This window comes from Astyanax mexicanus, chromosome 25 (assembly GCF_023375975.1).
Source record: "Astyanax mexicanus isolate ESR-SI-001 chromosome 25, AstMex3_surface, whole genome shotgun sequence".
Taxonomy (NCBI): Eukaryota; Metazoa; Chordata; class Actinopteri; order Characiformes; family Acestrorhamphidae; genus Astyanax; species Astyanax mexicanus.
Window position 1 is genome coordinate 7,057,574 of NC_064432.1, and position 13,572 is coordinate 7,071,145.

The 13,572-nt window shown below is 39.5% G+C and overlaps 1 protein-coding gene across 1 annotated transcript in view; it reads right to left on the bottom strand.

Moving 5' to 3' along the window:
- LOC103029043 (FERM and PDZ domain-containing protein 1) overlaps window positions 1-12,292 on the bottom strand; it is a 48,892-nt gene extending 36,600 nt beyond the window's left edge. Inside the window, exon 1 of the mRNA XM_022681733.2 lies at window positions 12,125-12,292. The gene's annotated coding sequence lies outside the window, so the exon portion shown is untranslated. The remainder of the gene's footprint in view (window positions 1-12,124) is intronic.
- Window positions 12,293-13,572: the final 1,280 nt, after the last annotated feature.

A 13,572-nucleotide genomic window follows, 5' to 3' on the forward strand; every position in this document is an offset into this window, starting at 1 on the left:
AAAGGGAGGAAACTGGTCTAAACACCAGATTGTGACCGAAATAACGTGAATTCTCTCGGGTGAAATTTCACACCATAAAACTGTCTGTCCTCCTCTCTCTGAGTGTCTTCTCCTCTCTCCCTGTCCCGTCCTGTTGCTCTGTTCAAACGATCTCCTCCTCCTCTCTCTCTCTCTTTACCCTTGTGAATGGCTGTCTGTCCTTTTCACATTCATTAAACAACACAAACACTCGCTTCCTCTCTCCATTATATGCCAACAGCTCTTGGCAAACGCCTTTGTCACTACACCCGGCCTCATTTCAACATGAAAATAAGCCCCAGCGCCGCTAATGCTAATGAAAGACAGTGTCCATTTTCATGGCGGAACTGGGTTATAATACCTTTCAACATCAAAGGTGTATAGGGGGTGTCCAAACTATTGGAAACACCACATGCTTAGAAGCATCTACTATACTGGTGTAAACCTTTGTAGACTTGAAATAATGGTAGGTCCATTTATCTTGGATGTCAGATGTCCCAGTTTTCAGTTAAACATTCAAATGTCATCTAGCAGTTTGTTTCTGGAGTGTTAGAGTGAATGGCAGGCAGACAGACAGTGACAGGACTGACACCATCATCACTCAACAGCAAGAGCTGATAGAACCTTTTGTCAAGCAATGCAATCAGTCATAGCTTTATTATTATTACCTTGAGCCTAAAATAAGTTAGTCACCTTTGTGCTGCAACAACGTCAATATTTTTGCTTCAACACATCATCACCTTTAAGAACGGACTGTTCACTTGCTGACTAATATGTCCCACATCTTGACAGATGGCATTACCAAGATAATAAGGATAATCAATGTCTTTTAAAACCTTTTAAAGATTACAGAAGTCTTCTTGAAGCCAAAAACGGTCCTTCTATAAAAAGAAGGGATTGCAAACTGTCCGTACCATAAACAGCTAGGAACAACTGCAATCTTTGCTTTTGTCGCATTTTAAACTGCACAAAAAGATACAGTTGTACTGAACACACAGAACTTTCTTCCTGTGTTTACTCTCTTACTCTTACAATCAGCTCTGACCAATAAGTCGAGATTATTGGTTTGTTGATGACGCATTTTGTTGGGCTTGGATTTTCCCTGTGTGAAAACAAACCAAATCAAAGCAAAGGGGAAACACTCCAAGTGTATGAACTTGTTAACCTTTTTGAACAAGAGCAAACCAACTACAAGTGTAAAACAACCCGAGAGTCAGGGCATTTTTTACGCCTGAAAGTCCAGACAAAAGTATGGACCAAGGTTGATGTATTTGGACAAACTGAAACAGACTAAAGAACTTTACTATGTCCTGTTTGTAGAACATTTTCACTTCATCAAGTTGCTTTTCCAAGTGTTCCAAGTAACTTCCTTCACATCCACATGCATCTCCCCTTGGATTCCTTGTGTTTCTGTCCATAAGTAAGGGCTAATCTACAGTTACAGTAGATACAGAATTCATCAGTGTAATCTGTTGTATCCATACTGCTGCATATGACGAGCGTTCACATGTACAGTGTACAAAGCTGATTTCAGGACAACAACAGTTCTTTCTCTGTTGTTTATTAGTCAACAAATATTTGGAATGAAAGTCTGAACCATCTACAAAAAGCCTTTTTCACCCTGCAAACGAGCTAGACCATGGTTCTGTTGATCCGGTCTGAGACCAACTCTTTGGTTTGGAACCAATTTTGGTCCCTTGGGTCTGGGCTGTGGTTTACAGCACCTTTCACAGCAGCTAATTTGGTTCAGACAAGACAAAAAGTACCGACCAAACAAGGTGTGAACACTTCATCCCCAGGTCAACACATGATCACCTGCAGTAACGCAGAATTAAGGTAACTTGCTAATTAAGGTAACAAGGTACCAATACATAAAACCCAAATGCACTCTCAAGAGAGGGTAGCTTCTGGAAAACTGGGAGACTACATATGAAAGGCAAGTAAAAGTGGAGAACATGCACAATATTCACATAGTTTTTTGGTGCTAGGAGTCAATGGGAAAATATATATTTTTTATGAATCAACCCTGATGAAGGGCCCTGGCCATGCATTGTTTGTTACTACTTGAAATAATTTTATTTTTTTGGGTTGGCTCAATGAACATTTAAAAATACACTTCAGGCAGAAGTACTTTGAACTTATATTATTGAGTTTTCTTTTTAAAATATGATAATAATAGTTATCATGCATGAGTGGTCGATGCCATTGTGAGCATTTATACTTATACTTGTGTGCTGCAAAGTTGGAATGTATAGGTGGAAAAACAAGGCTTGATGGACCAATCACAACTGCTGATGTGCTGCTGCAGCTTTGGCATAGAGTACACGTAGACTGTGGCGTAGATTTGACGGCGAATCATACATTTGCCTTTAGGTTTAAGTTATTCTGAGTCAAGGACTGTAATTGATCTAATTTATATTTAAAACAGAACATCCCATCCAGTTTGGGCTGCACTGGGATGCAAAAAAAAAAGAGGAAGAAGAAGAAGAAGAATCAGAAGAAAAAAAGGAAGAAGAAGTGGAAGGAAAGGCTGGTGCGGCAGGCGGAGTACAGAGACTTAGTCTAGTCCCTTCTGCCCATTTTCTGCTCCGTGCTGCTGAATAATTAATGCGTCCTGTGCAGAGACAGAGTGAACACTCTCTCTCTCTCTCTCTCTCTCTCTCTTTCTCTTTATTCTACCACTGTCGCTCTTTCTTTTCACGTTTCCCTGGATCTCTTTCTCCAGAGTCCCCCAACAGTCTCTCTCTCTTCCCTCTCCGAACACGTGCTCTCCGCCTCGGCCTGATTCTCCACCGTTCTCACCCGGCCTCACGTGAAACTTCAGCAGCACACCCCATGTATGAAAACAAGGCCGTGCAGGAATAACGGCTGTGAATCATTTAAGAAATGGCGGGTGCTTGGTTGGGGGTTGCATAATAGTAGGACGCAAGAGCCACGGAAAGCGCTGGTGGTGCTGGAGGGGTAAGCTTTTAAAAAGCAGACGTAAACTGGGTTGCAGCTGCTTTAAAGGATGTAGAAGCTAACAACTCTGGTAATAATGAATGAAATGCTAGGTGATGACGTACAGTATATGACTGGGCAGGCATGGGTATCCTATAACCGTCTATGGTCAAGTGTTTCCCAAAGCAGTCAGAGAGGCTAAAATGTATTCTAATAGTTCTGAGATCTTTTTAATCTCCTTCCAGATTCAGATGCACCTACATTCTTCTTTCTAAAGGCCTCAACAATCCATAGCAAACCATGTTTGCTCTTGAAAGTCTGCACCAAAGTCTGAACCAAGGTTGTTGTGTTTGTTACACTGAATAGGGTACGTTTAGTCCGGTTAGTTTTGGTTTTACTTTGCAGTTTAGTGACTTGTAGTCATCAAATACATAACTAACGGCCGCATCTCCCTATAAGCAACATCGTTTGGTTTGCGTAGGATAAGCATGTGGCCTTCAATGCCAATTCGGTAAGTTTCCATTCCAGATATTGTGCCAAATTCTTTATATTTGCCAGAATCCGCCTTCCGTCAAGTGCATGTACATCATGCACCAGATTAATTCATAAACAGATGCCCTGAAAGACTAACAAATGCTTCTGCACAAAAGCCATTCTTTTCACACAGCTTCCTCAGCAGAGGAAACTGACCTGCACATTCACGCTGTGAAGGTGCGCAAGCTAGTAATTTACGAAAAACAGGCATGTGCTATGGGTTTGTACACTGCTGTGTTGACAATTCACTGCCAAGATAGCAACAAACATCTCACCTGTTGACGTCTGCCTAGGTTGTATTCAGTGAGAGGCACACCTGTGTTTTCCAACACTAAGATCTGGGACAGTGTTACATTAAATGCTGTAAGATTTAATTCAACACTGTCAATTTGTACTGTGTGCATTTAATAGCTGGGGAAGTTTTTGTAGGGGGCTGAGGCACTGGGAAAACGTGGACTGCCTCAAGACCTCAAGAGTGGAATGGAGTGGGAAACACTGCTTCCATCCCTTTCTTCATAGAAAAAGAAAGAAGGGTGACCTACAGAGTGCACAGCCATCAATAATGCATCCAAATAATGCTGCTGCACCACTCACACAACACCACCACAGAGAAAGAGAGAGAGAGAGAGAGAGAGAGAGAGAGAGAGAAAGAGAGAGAGAGAGAGAATAGTGCATAAAACTGTTTGCAAAAGGCACCATTCTGTTTATATGTAGGAGGAGGGACTATAAAGACAGAACATGAGAGAGAGAGCGAGCGAGAAGAAAGGAGAAAAAAAAGGATATAGAGAGATAAAGAGAGGTTAAAAGAGGACAGTCAATAAGTGATGGGGTCTATGCTACTCTAGCCATGTTGACGTAGAGTGATCTGCAAAGGTTTAAGCACCAGAGGGTCAAATATCTGTTACTATAAATACAGAGTTCCGTTTCTTACATTGGTTTTGTATCTTTTTAGAGTGAAAGAAGGTAAGGAGGTGCACCACAAGAGTTTTTTAGATTACCAAGGTCTCTGAACTTTATTAGCTTTTCAGGTTTGTGGACAGTGAAGCGAATAGCTTGTTGCCCTTATGTCTATGTTACCTTCTGGCTCTATTCTTCATCTATTAGGTCATTAGCTTGTTAGTGCCTTGGCTTCTTTGCAGTTATTGGTAGGAAAGGTTTTTTAAAAATACTTCTTTAAAACGTCTCCCAACAATTAGCAGATGTGGGTTCCTCTAATAAGCTTCCTAACACTCGGAACATTAAACTAACTGAACTCGACAAAGCAGGAGAAGCTCGACGAAGCACAAGAAGATTGCAAAGTAGAGTTCAGGTAGCTGTTTTCACAGACCATAATAAAAATGCTTAAGAAAAGAAGAAATGCAAATATGCAAAACACCTTCAGGAAGATTGGTCAGACTCTGGAGTGGAGGTACGCTGTTCTAAGATGAAGCAACATATCAGGTGTGGAGCAGGAAGAGGATGCGGAGGAGTATATATTTTTTAACAAATGAAGAAAACAAACAATAAACCAAAAACAAGAACAGCTAAGAAACTATAAACACTAAGTAGGAAATAAACTCAACCTGAACTGACGCAAACATCCACAAGAACTGACAAAGGAAACAGCTATAAATACACACGCAAGGTGGGAAAGGAAACAGGGAACACCTGGGGAAGGTAATGAGGGGGCAGAGCTACAGATGAAACACAGGTGACGGAACTGGATGAGGGCAGAGACACGAAAGAAAAGTAGAGCAGAACAGGATAGACACGAAACAGGGCCAGCATGTGGCACAACATCTGCACCAATAAAACCTTCACAGAAGAGTCAGTAGAAGAATGCATTTCCATCCTTTTCTTTCATTTGTTATCACCACAAAATTCATAGTCAAAAGTTTAAAAAATCTAAAGAAGCTTTATGCATTGTGAAAACAAGTCATGTGTACGGATTAAGATCTAGCAGAACATCTTGGCAACAGCGAACACTTTGTATTTTTGCAGAATTTGTAAAAACATAATTTCTCCAACTGTTAAGCATGGAGGTGGATGGATCATGGAACAAAATGACTTAATTAAGAGGTGAGTTGAATTCATTCTGATTCTTCTTGACAACTAGTGAGTGAGTGTTCAACCAAGACCTTTTTTCTTGGAACTGAATGATGTGGGATGTGGTCTGATGAATGGTACATAGCTTGATTGATTGATTGCTTAATTGGTTGGTAGATTGGTAAGCCAAATGGCAATATTTGTGGAAGACCAGGGGTGAAAAAATACAAAGGACACCTACTGCATGACATGGGTTCCATACATAGTAAAGGGACATGGCTAAAACGGAAAGAATAAATGGGTGAATTAATTCTTTACAACTTTGTGTTATCATTGACAACAATTTTAGTCTGTCGTGTATCAACAAATACAGTTTATCCCATTGTGATGGGCATTTGCAGGGCACCACATCAAATTGAATCCACTGTTGCAAGTCAACGGGCATTTCGTCATGTTTTATCACCTGTAGAAAAACCCTACAGAGTACAGCACCCATTGTCTCTGCTTGGAAGGACACCTTTGGGACACTATCTAGGAAAGGTGGCTTCATAAAACCACCCTTTTCTACTAGATGGGCACTCAATAAGAAACATTATCAAGGTTTATTGATCTAGAAGACACATAATTATAATGAATTGCAATCAGAAGAGACACTCTGGTGGGCATGTGGGCACTTGAGTGATGCTTTCTCAAAAATAGGGGCACTGAGGGTCCTCCCCTTTGGGTCCACCAGTGGCATACACTGGATGTCATTAAGGATAAGTGGCTTTTAAAGGTTCTAAAAAGAAAAACAGGTCAATTCAACCCAATACAGTGCATTTTGTAGAAATATTGTAGACTTTTTATTTTAGTTTGTTTGATGGGTAAAATTATTTAGAAGTGAAAACTGATGCATTTAAAACATGGCATGATGTACTGTTACAAGACATAACTGTGGCAAAATGCCCAGTCATGTCTGGATATGAGTTAGGCTAAGTAGTTTGAATTAAAAATGGCTGTTTCATTTAAAATTCATCCATTACACTGAAGGAGGTAACTTCACTCAAGGTTACTCTAAGACCCTTTAGATCAATACTTCATTGTGTTTAGTACAGCTTAAAGACAACTAAATATGTTTCTTATAACCCAATTACAACCATAGCTAACTAAGGATAAGCTAGTTTGCCACATGTTGAAGCTGAGGTTAAAGTAAATGTATACTGGACATACCCCAACAATTCGGCCCTGGGCGTTTTCCTTGCCCCGCCCACTACAGACACACTACAGACTATTAAAATGTTCGCTATTTGTAAGTAAAAACACTCAACTTTCCATTATGTCGAACAATCTTTGTTTTCAGGTCATTTGAGAGTTGTGTTGGACTTGTGATTGGCACCTTAACCCTTTCTCATAACTGAGAGATATATACATATATGCATTGAGTCTATGCAGTGTCTATGTATATATGTCTGTCATTTGAAGCTTGCGTTATACGATGTAAACAGTGGTTTTTAATAAGCTTCTTGAGCACTTTTTAGGTTATTAATGCCTCATTTTAAATGTCAGGGCTCTCTGGATTTTATCAATGAAGTGTGGAGCTACTTTGAGCCTGGATAATGGTAAAAATTGATTTATTAGGGCAAATTATGCCCCGTGTCACCCAGTCTGAAGGGTGTTTGGACAAACTGTTAAGATTTCTGGATCTCAAAATGCAGTGGGAGAACAGAGGTGTGCTATTTATCAAAGGCAACTACTTTTTATCATGTTTTACTACACCAGAGTTCTTCTTTAAGTAACATGCAAGAAACTAAATAATCACATAAACCTTATAAAAGGATTAGTTTTTAAAGCAAGTAACTTTTTTGAAAAATATAAAAGCTGTCAGTTTTTGCATCTTGTTTTAGTATCTTCTTTTTATTGTGCACAATTCCAGCTCCTCCTTTGTGCTGTTTGGACACTTTCACCATTTTGCACTCATTACTAATGTGTTTTTTAACCATTGGGGGAGGCAACATATCCACGATTGGCTAATGACCAAGCACTTAAACTAATAAACTAGCGCACAACTCAACAATAGAATACCTGAATCAGGTTCTATATTTTTGATCTTCCAGCGGCCCACACTCAAAGCAGCCCACCGGGAATTGTCCAGTCTCCCCTATCTCTGCATACACCTTTCAGATAGCATAAGGTATCTTTTTTCATATGTAATTTACTGTCATGAGCACAACAGTACCCAAGTGTTCCTGAGATACATTAGCATGTCCCCAGCTCGCTATTAGGAGTTTTATAGAAGTCTACAATTTGAGATTAGAGGTAAGCTAATGAAGGCCCAAATTGCCCCTTTCAACCATTAGTGGGCTGTAAAATATGCAGCTTAGTGGCACAGAGAGAATACTGAGCGAGCAAGACAAACGTCATCTCTACCAGAGGTAGACTGATGCCTTGAGGGTGAACATTACATTGTATGAATTGTATGTATCTTTAAAGGGTATTTTACCTTTTTTTATGTACCAAAAATGAAACAAGTGCATTTTAAAGGCAATAGAATTAGGCTGCTGTTTTCTTGTGCCTTTAAAGGACCAGCACGTATTATATTTTCTTTAGTAGCTCATAAATTAGTTAGGATGTGTGATCAGATATTAAGGAAACATGCTAAGTGTAAGCATTGATATCTCTTAACAGCAGAGCACCAGCCAGTGCGATAATCTGTTTGTGTTTTAGCCTCTGATCCTGACCACTGCCCATTCCCTAGTCCTATTTTCTCACTCCGGGCTGCCAGGTATGGAACACAATAGCACAATAGCAGGCATAGCCGATAAAAAAAAGCCTATAATATCCCCTCATGAAAGATCAGCCTCTATACTAATTGTTTGAATGGGGAGAGACTAAAATACTCTAAACTGAAGGTATAACTAAGCAATACATGCATTTATACCAAAGTTCCATTAACGCGGTTTATTGAAAGATTTTGAGTTAAAGAGGACGAGAAAATACAGTTATGTGAGTTAAAATAGTTCCATTGCTCCTCTGTTTGTAGCTGTGCTGTTTGGTTTGTAAGCGCTGCATCATTGCTAGATTGCTACCTGTATGTGGCGGAGTTTTACATGGAGAGCTTTGATTACAGTGCATTACCAGCTGATAATGGCACTCATATAATGTTTCTCAGCCAATCACATTGCAGGGCCGGGACTTATTGTGGTATAATAACTATTTGAACAACATGTTTTACATCACTGATAAAATCTGACCAAAATCCATTAACAGTTTGTAACATTATGGCTACTGCACCTGCGCACATCTCCACAGAAAGTGGCAACTTCCTCACCGGCATGCTGACTCTACTCCACTATCTATCTGCACATGAAGCAAGCTGATTGGCTCTTTTTGTTGAAGGGTGGTACTTTTTGTTTCATATCCATATCATTTCTCATTTATCTTTGGGAAAAAGTAGGGGGTGAGAGCCATTTTGGTTTGTCTACATTGTTCTTTTTTTGTAGGGGGGAAGTAGCTTTGTGTATTTTGGTTTCTTTAATTTTAGATTTAGATAGTTGTTTGTCTGTAGTTGGTTTTGTCTTTTATTTTGGCTTATGCTCAAACATAAAGTAAGTATATCCCATTTTCTTGTCTATGAAACTGGATTCTGGTTCATACAGTTCACAGTGTCTGGTGTTTGGTCTGGTAGAGGGTCTGTTAACAGAATTGGGGGCTCGTCCGGGATGTGAACCTGAACCTTCAAGCCTCTGGACTGGATTTTGGAGCAATGGACAACAATTGCCTGGTCTAAGTCCTGTTTTCCACTTCACAATTGATGACTTCAACTTTCTAGAGGGACGTCTTGGTGCTAGATACTCCAGAACACCTTCAGAGGTCTTGTGGAGTGATCAGTTTCGCTGACTGTGTCGCAGTGGTCACTGGAGCAATGGAAGAAGGTTGTCTGGTCTGAGGAGTCCTGGTAGAGTCCTGTTTTGACCTTTGGGATGGGCTGTGGTTCTTGTCTCAGTGCCAGATCCCACAGGCCACCTTCAATGATCTTGTGATGTAAGCTGTTTTGGTGGCATGCAGGTGATCATCAGCATGTTGGTCAGGTGATCTTAATGATTTGCTTCGTCAGTGTTTGAGCGTATTTTAACGTGTGAGGTTTTAAACATGGATCTATGTGCGAGTTATTTGGGTTACTTGACAATTGCAGCACATCAAGTATTCAAAGTATTCCGCTACAGCTAAAAATAACGGCATAAATGAATAATAGTCAGTTTAAAAAGGCTGGCTTAGACGTTCCCTGCCTCTCTCAGTCTCTGTGCTTCTGTACACCACTACAGGAACATGGTAACATGGATAAACTGGTATCTTTTACTGGTATACAGTTCAGGGCTTTGCGTTTTAATTATCCCTGTATCCAAAACCGCTAAACATTACATTACTAATAGCTGAGTCTTCAGAAAATAGCCTTATAGCACAGACAATTAGAACTAAACAATGGATAGGACATTAAATTATACAATGATTAATAGAAGACCTGATTAGATAAAGAGGTAAAGTAGATAAGTAAATGCTAATGTTACAAACATTACTACACTTAACATGTACCTACAATGTCCAGCAGTTTATGCAATGCACCATGGGTATGCATAACGAGTAGGTGAATTCGGTATATCTTTTCAGCCTACTGTAGTTTAGCTCCACCCACTCAGGCTCATTTATGCATATCACTCAAAAACTGCCTGTTTCATACTTAAGAGCAATGATCTTGTAGAATTGAATTGCGATTAATCTGGATACATAATCAGTGCGGAATATACAATACAGTAAACATAAAAATAGACCCTTTGAATCAATACATTATTATTATCTTTTAATTAGTGTTAATGTAATTAAACCTGACATGCTGATATTTCTCTCTGTGTTTCTTAAGGCCACTGTCTCAGCTTTAGAAACAGCAAGGCTGTCGTGCAGGATTACACAGTGTACACAGGAGGATTACCACCAGCTTCTTACACAGTAACAGCACAGTAGCATTGCAGTAATGGCACAAGAATGGTACAGTACTGGCACAGTAATGGCACAATAACAGCACAATAATGGAACAGAACTGGCACAGTAACGGCACAATAATGGTAAAGTTCTGGCACAGTAACTGCGCAATATTTCTAAAGTACTGGCACACTAACAGAACAGTAATGGCACAGTAACCGCACAAGAATGGTAAAGTTCTGGCACAGTAATGACACAATAATAGTACAGTACTGGCACGGTAACGGCGCAATATTTCCAACATACTGGCACAGTAACGGCACAGTAACAGCACAATAATGGTACAGTACTGGCACGGTAACAGCACAAGAATGATATAGTGCTGGCACAATAACAACACAGTAATAACACAATAATGGTACATTATTGGCACAGTAACAGCACAGTACTGACACAATAATAGTACAGTACTGGCACAGTAATGGCACAATATTTCTAAAGTACTGGCACAGTAACAACACAGTAATAACACAATAATGGTAGAGTACTGGCACAGTAACAGCACAGTAATGACACAATAATAGTACAGTACTGGCACAGTAACAGCACAACAATGGTACTGTACTGGGGCAGTAACAGCACAAGGATGGTACAGTACTGGCACAGGAACAGCACAAGAATGGTGCGGTACTGGCAGAGTAAAGACACAGTAACAGCACAGTAATTGCGCGACAATGGTACAGTACTGACACAGTAAGATCCCAGTAATGGCACAAATCCCTCAGTAATCCCAAAGTAATAGCACAGTAACGACACAATAATGACACAGTAGCAGCTCAATAACATAACAGCACTTGCACAGTTATATCACAGTAATGACACAGTACCCTCACAGCTCTCTTTGTACCACTCTCACTACCTGTCTCACTCTCTCCATTTACCACACTCACTACTTGTCTAACTCTCTTTCTTTACTTTACCACTCTCACTACCTGTCTCACTCTCTCCTTTTACCACACTCACTACCTGTCTAACTCTCTCTTTTTTTTACCTTACCACTCTCATTACCTGTCTCACTCTCTCCTTTTACCACACTCAATACCTGTCTCACTCTTTTTTGTGTTACTCACCCTACCTGCCACACTCTTATTCCCATCATTATCTCTTATCACTTCCACTGTCTCTCTCACTCTCATTCCTATCACACTCACTTTTCTCTTAACATTCTCAATACCTGTCTCACTCTCTGTCCTCTCTTATCACTCCCACAACCTGTCAAACTCTTCCTAATCACTCTCATCTTTTTCACATTATTACCCATCACTCTTCAATCTTTTTATCAATCTCTTCACCTCTTGTTTCTCTTTTTACTCATTACTCTATGTTACTCTTTCTATGTGGCTCTGTTCTGTTTTATTGTCACTCTTTCTTCCTGTTTTCACTTTGTCTTTTTTCCTCTCACTCTCTTTCTTCTTATAACAAGCTCTCTACCACAATCATCCTCTTTCCTCGTATTACACTCTATCACTCTCACTCTCTCGCTCCCATCTTTTTACTCTCTCTCTATCGTGTTACCACTCTCTACCTCTCTATCTCTCCTTTTTTGTTTAATTCTCTCGTTCTTCTCCACACAGATGCAGTAATGGTCACTCACCTTCAGAAGCGTGTCCTGGTGATCAGTGGTGTGTTTGTGCTGCTGGACGGAGTATTTCCTCACAGGGCAGTTTAGCGGAGGAGCGCAGGACAGGAGGAGGAAGAGGAGGAGGGAGACGCTCAGCCCTAATCTGCTTTACAGACTGAGCTCAGCCCTCCCTCGCCCTCTCTCTCTCTCTCTCTCTCAGTCTGTGTGTAATCTCTGATTGTCTCTGACGTTTGGAATGATCCTAAAACCCACAACAATAAAAAGTTCATTAAGACAAACCACACTGACTGTTCACAGTGATGGAGATACCATTAGCATAATGTTTCTATAAATATAGACACATACAGTGGAGTAGAAAATGATTTGCCACCTTACAAATTACTTTGTTTTTGTATTTTGTCCTACTTACATTTTCAGATTATAAAACAAATTTTAATATCAGTCAAATATAACCTGAGTAAATATATTTAAAAAAACACTTTTTAAATGATGATTTCATTTATTAAGGGAAAAAAACTATTCAAATCAATCTAGCCCTGTGTGAAAGTATTTTTCCCCCCATAACACTTTTTGGAAAGCCAAGTTCAATATTATTACTAACCATAACCAGACCTGATTACTGTCAGACCTGTCATTGTCATTGATCATCTCACAGTCTGGAAAAGGTTACAAAGTCATGTTTAAGGCTCTGGGACTCCAGAGAACCACAGTGAGAGCTATAATTCACAAATGGAAAAAACATGGAACACTGGTGAACCTTCCCAGGAGTGACCGGCCGACCAAAATTACTCCAAAAGGGCATGAACAACTCATCCAGGAGGTCACAAAAGAACCCGGAACAACATTCCTTGCCACCGTGTCACCATAAAAATTGGCATCTCTGTGGTGCTGCTCATAAGAGGCATGGACCTGTTCTGTTTTTTCTCTGCAAAGCTGCTTTGTGACAACTTTTGTTGTAAAAAGCTCAATATAAATAAGATTGAATTGAATTGAATTAAATTGAATTAAATTGATTTTAAAGAACTGCAGGTCTCGCTTGCCTCAGTTAAGACAGATGTTAAATAATTCCCTTCTATAGCTCTGGAAATATATATATATATATATATATATATATATATATATATATATATATATATATATATATATATATATATATATATATATATAAGAGACCACTTAAAAATGATGAGTTTCTTTGAATTTACCATATTAAAAACCTCTGAAATATAATCAAGAGGAAGATGGATGATCACAAGCCATCAAACCAAGCTGAACTGCTTTAATTTTTGCACCAGGAGTGCAAAGCATAAAGTTATCCAAAAGCAGTGTGTAAGACTGGTGGAGGAGGACATGCCAAGATGCATTAAAACTGTAATTAAAAACTCTTAAAACTTTATGAATATAAAATTGATGTCTGAAAGCTCTAACTTACATCTTTGTTGTTATTTCAGCGTTTTCAT